This window comes from Sturnus vulgaris, chromosome 15, assembly GCF_052056855.1.
Source record: "Sturnus vulgaris isolate bStuVul1 chromosome 15, bStuVul1.hap1, whole genome shotgun sequence".
NCBI lineage: Eukaryota > Metazoa > Chordata > Aves > Passeriformes > Sturnidae > Sturnus > Sturnus vulgaris.
In genome coordinates, this window is record NC_142257.1 from 1,004,413 (window position 1) to 1,012,500 (window position 8,088).

The window sequence follows — 8,088 nt, forward strand, 5'->3', positions numbered from 1 at the left end:
TGCAGCGGCCCGGCATGAGGAGGGTCCCCGCTGTGTGCCCACCCCGGGGAGCCCCCGAGAGCTGCCGGTAAAATCCCTCATCCCACAGCTCCTTCCTCTTCCTCTCACCCCGTGGCTGCTTTGCCCGTGAGCCAGCGCTGGTCCCCAAAAAGCCAAAGCAATCGGAGCGAGAGAGCCCGGAACAGTCTGTTATTAAAGTCTGGGAACTGATGGGAATCCAAGCAAAAGGAAAGCTGGGGTTTCTGCTGCTTTCCTGTGGTTGGCACGTTGGGAAGGCTCGGGATGGGAGCTGGGGGACACAGAGCAGCATCGTCCCCTCGGAGGCTCCAGTAGGGATCCAGGGAGCCCCACAGCCCCAGCCTGGCCCCTGGCTCATCCCTGCTCATCCCTGCAGCTCTCCCTGGCACTGGGCTGTCCTCCCCTCCACAAACCCTCCACAAAACCCAGAGCTCCCTCCCCACCTGCCCGAGCCGAGGCCAAACCATGTCGGGATGTCCTGACTGGGAGAGGCTCTTGGGACAGCACATCCGTCCCCCTTTGTGCCCCGACTCCGATTTTAGAGCCAGTATCTGAAGAATTCCCAAGCTGAGGAGGGAGCTGGGCTAAAGCTCTGTCCAGAGCAGCAGAACAGGGTAAATGTGTTCATTAAAGAGGAGCAATTTCCATGAGGAAAGTCCCGTTGGGAAGGATGGAGGGGTTGGCCAGAGCAAAGCCAGCCAAACCTCACGGCTCCTGCAGGCTGGGCTCTCTCTCAGCACGTGCAGAGATTTGTTCTGGCGAGTGAGGGCGGCTTGTGGCAAGTGCTAATCCCAGCCCTGGGGTCGAGCCCCTCCGGAGAGGGGAGAGGCAGCCCCAGCTCCTCCCCAGACACGGAGCATCCAGCAGCAGCGGCTTTGTGTAATCCCCACACAAAGAGGTGCTCACTGCTAATGGGTTTACCTGCTTAATTCTCCCTGGCCCTTCCTGGCTCTCAGGGTTTTTCCCTTCCCCACTGGCTCGCTGCTACAGGAAACTCTGCTTCCCACATTAAGCAGATTGTCTGCAGCAGGGCAGGCAAATGCATTTATCCTGCTGAATTCCCGAGCTGTGACACCGCAGCATTTCCAGGATATGAATCCTCTGGCACTCACATCCTTCCTTGCCCTGCTTCCGGAGCTGAGCCATGACACATTTATCAATTTATCACAGAGCATCCTCGACCCCCCTGGCTCCCAAAGCACTTCCCTGGTTCCATCTGCTGCCACCCCCAGCTGCCCACGGGAGCCCTGGTGCTCGTGGTGACCACCAAAACATCTCCCAGCCCAGTGCCAGGGCTCACCCCTGCCCAGCACAGCCCCACATCAGAGGGTCCTGGTGGTGGGCACGCTTGGGAGCAGCTCAAACACTCCCCACTAGCCCAAATTTACTGATTTCTGCAGAAATTATCCCATTGTGGGTTTCCTCTTCTTGCAGGAGAGAAGGTGGGAGGGACAATTCGCAACGTGCCTCAATTAAAAATGGTTTCTAGGCTCAGACTAGCAAATGTTGATTTTATTTGGGGGGAAAGGGCTCTACCACAGCACTGCTGGGCAGGAAAACAATTTCCAGGCACAGCCATAAAAGTTACAGCTTGATAAGTCAGGCTGCAAGGTTTGTGCTCCTTAGAGAACAAGGTCTCAAGCTCAGGTCCAAACCCTGCTCTCCAAGGACGGCCTCAGCTTTCCAAAGCAAATCCAAGCACAGCTCAAAGCCATCAGAATCCAATCACTGCTCACTCGAGCAGATCCCCCTTGTCACTGAGCACGGAAATTCAATATATGGGAAGAACTTGCAACAAAAAAAATGAAATTCTGTTTATTTTCCTAGCAGGAGTTTGGCCTAAACCCTTCTCTTTTGGAAAGAGAGTCAGTAACTCTGTCACTTCTTTTTTTACCCTCCTTTAATTACTTTTCTAACCTAAATGAGAACCAAAAGGAAGGCTTGGGGCACTATCACAGCATCGTTGGCCAGATGTACCCTGGCCAAAAATGTGATTCCAAAATGAGACACTGAGTAATGAATTATAACTAAAACACTGCTTTACCAATTTTCCTCAGAATCTGGACAGGTTTTCCCCAGTAGAAAAAAAATAATAATTTTTTTCTAGCCAAACATCCTGTGTAAGAAAGAGCTTGGGAAGGGCATCCATGAGATGTCAGCTGTCACTGCAGATGCGTGGTGGCCAAAGGAAAAGGCACACGGACACTGGGTGTTGGCTTTAGCTCCACCAACCCTGTGAGGAATCTCTGAACCCACGCTGCTGTGCTGGGGAGCTCAGCTCCTTCACACCTTGTGCGGTTTACATTGTGCTAAGCCCATCTAGACAGAAAAACCATTTCCTCCTGCTTAACAGCCCCACTGCTCCTCCCCAGCTAAGCCCCAGTGATTAACACTGTCTGCACCCGAGAGCTGAGAGGTCCCCTGGGCTCCTAAACACCCTCTGCTCCCCCAGCCCGCTCGGGGATGGGATTCTGGAACACATCTCCCTCCCCCCTGATGTTTGGGATGCATTCATTCATTCATTCCGTGCCCATGGGATGGGTCCCTGTGTGAGCAGAACTGCTCCCCCAGGCAGGAGTTGTTCCATTCTGTTCCTCCAAACCCTTCAGAGCCAACTCTCCTCCTTCCTCACTGAAATGCAGGCTTAGACCTCTGGGGTTTTTTATTAAAATCCTTTTTCTGGTGTCCCTCACTGCTCTCTCAGGTGCTGCCCACCCCATCTCCCAGCTCACCTGCCTCTGTAACCAGCCAGAAATTTCACCCCACACAAGAGTTAAAGCAGCCTGGAGAATTGTTTCTGCCCCACTTTGCTGCCTGAACACCGTCCAAAAGCAATTACACAGCACAATGACCCCGGCCAGGAGCACCGAGGCTCTGCAGGGACAGACAGACAGACAGACAGACAGCAGCAGCACCGGCCACCCCCTTCTCTCCAGGATTTCCCCCCAAGGCCATTTCCATTCACAAACACAAATCAGATTTTTATTTTTTTTCCCCCCAGTCTGGGCTGTCCCCCCTTGCAGGCTGTGCTGCCTGGCACTGTCCCCACACATTCCTTGTCCCCACAGGGACCCCAACACAAACTGCCACAGGGACACCACAAATCTGCAAATAAGTGTTGGAAATAGGGGGGAAAAAAAAAAAAAAAAAAAAAAAGAAATAAAAGGACCCAGAGGAAGGAATCTGCTGGGGGAACAGCTCCATCTGGGCTTGGCACCAGGGTGCACTCACCACATCACGCTGAAGGGACGATGGGTTCTGGCCAGCCCTGGAGCTGCTGGCCCTGGCCCCGCAGGGATCCAGCCAGTTCAAACGCTGAGGCTGCAGAATTCTCTGCTGAAACAGGGGCCACACAGCCAGGGATTCCTGAAAAAAAATAAAATAAGTGGGTGTTTCCCTTGTTTCCCTGCCCTGGGCAGGCTGGGAAGGGTCCCCAGCAGCATCACCTCAGCTCTCTGTCCCACCAAGGCATCCCTTCCTGTCTGGGCTTTTGTTGTCCCACGTGTTTATTTTCTATGCAGTTTGTGCTGAAATGTGGCAGTTTGGACTTTCGAGGCTTTCCTATTCACTGGGGTAAACCCCACGTGTGGGATGACAAAGAGAAGGAATCAGCCAGCACTGGGTCTGTGCTCTGGCTTCTGCCAGCTCCACACAGCCTCTGTGGGCTTTGGGGGGTTTTGTTTCTTGCCTTTATTTTGCTTTTTTTTTTCATTTTTTTCAATTGAACTTGTTCTTTTAACACTTCATAGCTTAAATATTTTCAAAAGTTAGAAGAAAAAAATAAAAAAAAAGCTCTGCTGAGATCTACTTTTCCAGGTTGTCATGAAAATAAGAGAATCTCTGAGGATGCCACGGGTGATTGCTGGGATGTGCCAATGGAACAGCAGCCACAAGTCCTATTCTAGGGGTGTTACAGTGCTCCCCCCACCTCACCAGGACCTTCATTCTGGGCATTTTGGGACAGAGCTTCTCTGTGATGATGACAGCAGGATGCACAGCCCCAGCTGGAGCAGTGCCATGACCATCCCATCCCCCAGCCCAAGGATCAAGAATGAGAATTAAAAGAAAGAGAAAAAAAAAACTCTTTGAAATCAGTTTTAAGTAAACAAAAAATTGATCTCACAAGCTTCAAGTAACCACAAGCATAAATTTGGGGTTGGCTGGGCTCTGTTTTGCTTGGGTTCCTCTGTATCACATATGCAGCCTATTTTAGGATGATTTGCTTGAGTGGTTCAGCACATCACCAGGGCCAGCATGCACTGCCCAGTCACCAGGAGCCACTGCTCTCCCCTTGGCCATGGGGACAGAGAGAGGCACAGCTGCCCTGGAGGCCAAATTCCCTCATCCCTTGGGCTCTGGCTACCACGGGCAAGCTCTGGCACAAGTTCCACTCAGCTCCTCCTGCTGCTGGCCCTGTTCTCAGCTACACCGAGCCTGGTTTTATCCAGAGCCTGGAAGGAGTCCCTGGGTGCCTGTCGTTGCCCTGAGACAGGCAGATGTGGCAGCTGTCACCTCCCCAAGCACAGGGACAGTGGCACAGCACAAGCAGGGATCTCCACACTCCCACAGCAGGGCTCTGGCACAGGGACAGCAGAGCCCTGCCTGAGGAGAGGCAGGAGAATTGCAAATCTGCACGGAGAAATCTCACCACAGCCTTCTGGAGACACAGGGGCTGGAGGCTGGGAGCTCCTGTTCCCCCAGGGAGCTCCTGTGCCTGCCCTGGACATTCCTTTGCTTCCCAAACCCTCCAGCCACTCCAGCAGCAGCCACAGCCTGCCCCGAGTGCCCCCAGCACTGCCAGGCTCAGGACACACTGCCATGGCCAAAGGTTCCTCCTTCCCTTCCTGCTGGAAAAGCAGGAGCAGGGAGGCAGAGCCATGCCCTCATCCTCACAGGACCCCAGATATTGGGGTGAGGGCCCCCCAGGCAGTGGGGGACGAGCTGGGAGCTCTGGGGTGCACGGAGCCCCATGCAGAAGCACAAGCCCAGCCCAGAGCAGTGCAGGCTGCTGTGAAATCAAAGCAGGAATTGCCAGGGCTGACACATCAGTGCTGGGGCTGGAGGCCACACACAGCTGGAGCTTCACCTGCCCTGACAAAAACAGCAAATCCAACTCACACCTATAAAACACTGGCAGCTCATCCCCAAATATTCTGCATTTAACGAGTGGCTGCTGTTATCTTCCAAAACTCTGATTAAAATCTATGTCTAACTGGCCTGGCAGCAGCTTGGCTGCATTCATTCACTCACTAGGAGTGAGCTGCTCAGTTTTGCAGAATCCCAGCACAGAAATGCTCCCCACTGAGATGAACAGGACGTGCTTTCAGTGGTTTAGCAACTGAGCATCCTGTGTGTCCTCCCTGACAGCCACGAGCCCCTCACGCTGCTTCAAGCACATCTGCACTTTTGGAGTAATTCAATATAAATATATATTTATATCAGGTCCAGGAGTTGGACTCAATGGTCCCTGTGGGTCCCTTCCAACACAGGATATTCTGTGATTCTGTGATATATTTGTCATACATTCAGGAAGGCTGACTTTTCAAAGTCTTGCAGGGCTTGGAACAAGACATGATTATAATCAGGGAAAGAGCAGAGTGAGACATCTCCCATCTTTTTATGGAATAAAAGGCCCATTTCTATCATTATTGGGATAGATCTGATACTAAACTCAAGCTGCCTGAATAGAGGGAAAAAAAAATCAGGATTCCACAAAGAAAATTCCATACTACTGTTGTCAGATTTTAACATTTCAAGGCAGGTAGGAAAAGTATTTCTCACCTACCACAGGAAATCATCTGGAATTTGAATTCCAGATTCAAATTGAATCATCTGAGCTGCTGAAGCACCCAGAGAAGAGCACATGGAGACAGCAGGGCCAGGGCAGCACCTCACCCCACCCCACTCACCAAACACAGCTCAGGTGAGAGCATCACCTTGCACAGAACCTGGATCTCTTCCCCCCACAGCAGCAACTCCAACCCCTGTGTGGTTTTTATGCGTGCCTGGATGGAAAGAACAATTCCAATTATCCATGAGCTGTGATTATTTGACATTAGTGAGGTTCTGCATTTTGCTGCTGGTGTTTTAAAAACCTGCCATGGTTGGCTGAAGAAGCCTGAGGATGCCCCAGGAGGTTTCTTAAATGTGGTTTCTATCAAGATATTTAACTTTTTAATATTTTTTAATGCTTTTGCCAATTTTATTCAAATCCAATAGATCCTAATCTCTCTATCAGCAGCATCTGCACTGCTGTGAGGGAGCAGCATCTCTGTGGACAGATGTGAGGGGGCACAAGGGACAAAGGCCCCATCCCCAGGGTTTGTCCCCCCTGGCCACAGCAGCCTGCAATGTCCTAGTCCAGAGCACAGGAGCTTCAGCCACCTGCTGCCAGAGGGAAATGACAATGACAGGCAGAAAAGGCAGATTTTATTGTGTCTGGAGAGCTGCAGCTCCGTGAAGCTCAAGTATTTAAATAGACAAGAATCTTTTGTCCAGGAAACTGAGCACTAATAATAACATTTCCTCCCTCAAAGAAGGTTTCTTCCCAGCTGCTCTCCACGGTCTCTGCCTCCTCCTGTTCCCTGGCACTGTCCCAGACCTTGTCACCCCCCTTTCCCCTCTCAGCCTCCACAACACCCCACGGTTTTCCAGGCTGCCTTCCCTCCACGCCCCAGCTTTCCCTCCTCCACCAAACATCCGGATTTTCTATTTGATTCCCTGCTCTGTTTTCTCCTCCGGGCTGTCTTGGCAGGCACACAGCAGAAAGAGGAAGCCTCTGCTCTGGTTCTGGTGCCCAGGGCCATGGCACACCCCGGGGTCCCCATCCTGGTCCTGCTCATGCACTCACAGAGCACGGAGTCACCAGCAGCATCTCTTCCCAAATGCCCACAGCTTCCCAAAACCGTGGGGGAATTTTTAAGAGGGATGAAAAAGGACACAGCCCAACATTCCATCTGCTCCTCAACTTTCCAAAGCCTGGCCAGAGCATGGAGATGCTCCAGCTCTGCAACCAGCTACAAATTATTGAATTATCCATTCATTTCCTTTGGGCACACTTCCCATAAAGAAAATCCACCCCAGGACACCAGTCCTGTGCGTGGGTGTTGGGATCCACTGCTGTGGCAGCAGAAAGACACTTGGGGTAACTCGTCAAGGGAAGACAGGGAATTTCCTGGAGCAAAGACCAAGCTTGAATTTTGTTCCTGCCAGCACAGAACAACGTGCAGGAGGAGCCATCAGCCATCCCCTGGGAGAGCAGAGCCGTGGTTCCCATCCTGGAATCACATCCCTGTCCCCATGGCTGGGGGGGGTTAAACATCCCCTGGGCACAGGAGCCAGCCTTGCTGGGACAAAACACCCTGGAGAAAAGATGGAGTGATGAGAAAAAAAATCTTTTGGAAATCAAGTCTTACCTGGAGGAAGTGTAGGGCTGAGGGAGCTGTGGCTGGGGTGGAGATGAGGGGTTGGAGCAGGGGGTTGTGGCTGCTCTGAGATCTCAAATCCTTCAATATCCTGCTGCTGTCAGGGATCCAGGGAGTCTCTGCAGAACCACAGCTTTTCAAGATCTGGAAACCAAAGTGCGGGGTAGCAAGAGGAATAGAAAGAAATGAGCAAAAAAAAAAGGGGGTTTAATGAAAATATATCTTGTTTCCATCTTAAAGAAGGGGAAAAGGCAGGACAACTCTTATCCACAGCTCAACATATATATTGGAATTAATTTAAGAAGAGAAAATTCACAGAGAGAAAAAATATGGTTCAATCATGACTGAAGTGTCCTGACAGTGTTGGTGCAAAATCTTTGTTGGCTCTAGTAAAATAAATTTGGTTTAATGTTGGTTTGATCTCTTGAGTTCAACAGGATCACAATCCTACCCTGCACCCCCAAGGCAGCCTCAGAGCAGAGGGTGGCTGTGGAGTCAGGAAAGCTGCAAGATATTAACAAAAATATTGAAATTAGGGTCCAGGTTTCCATACACAAAACCCTAAAGAAACTGGATCCCAAGTGCCAGCTTTTAATTAAATACCAGTTTGGAATATTAGAAAAATCTAGGAAGTAACGTGCAATTA

The 8,088-nt window shown here is 51.1% G+C and overlaps 1 long non-coding RNA gene across 20 annotated transcripts in view; it reads right to left on the reverse strand.

Annotated features, from left to right (window-relative positions):
* The window catches only part of LOC148221945 (uncharacterized), a 56,445-nt gene that overhangs the window by 14,391 nt on the left and 33,966 nt on the right, over positions 1–8,088 (reverse strand). For 18 of the 20 annotated variants that reach the window (XR_015807101.1, XR_015807111.1, XR_015807099.1 and 15 more), the window contains 2 exons: positions 7,434–7,586; positions 3,250–3,384 (listed from right to left, as the gene is read on the reverse strand). This is a non-coding gene — a long non-coding RNA (uncharacterized LOC148221945). Of the gene's footprint in view, positions 1–3,249; positions 3,385–5,927; positions 6,024–7,433; positions 7,587–8,088 lie in introns of all 20 variants that reach the window. The other 2 variants (XR_015807100.1, XR_015807097.1) reach the window with 2 other exon arrangements.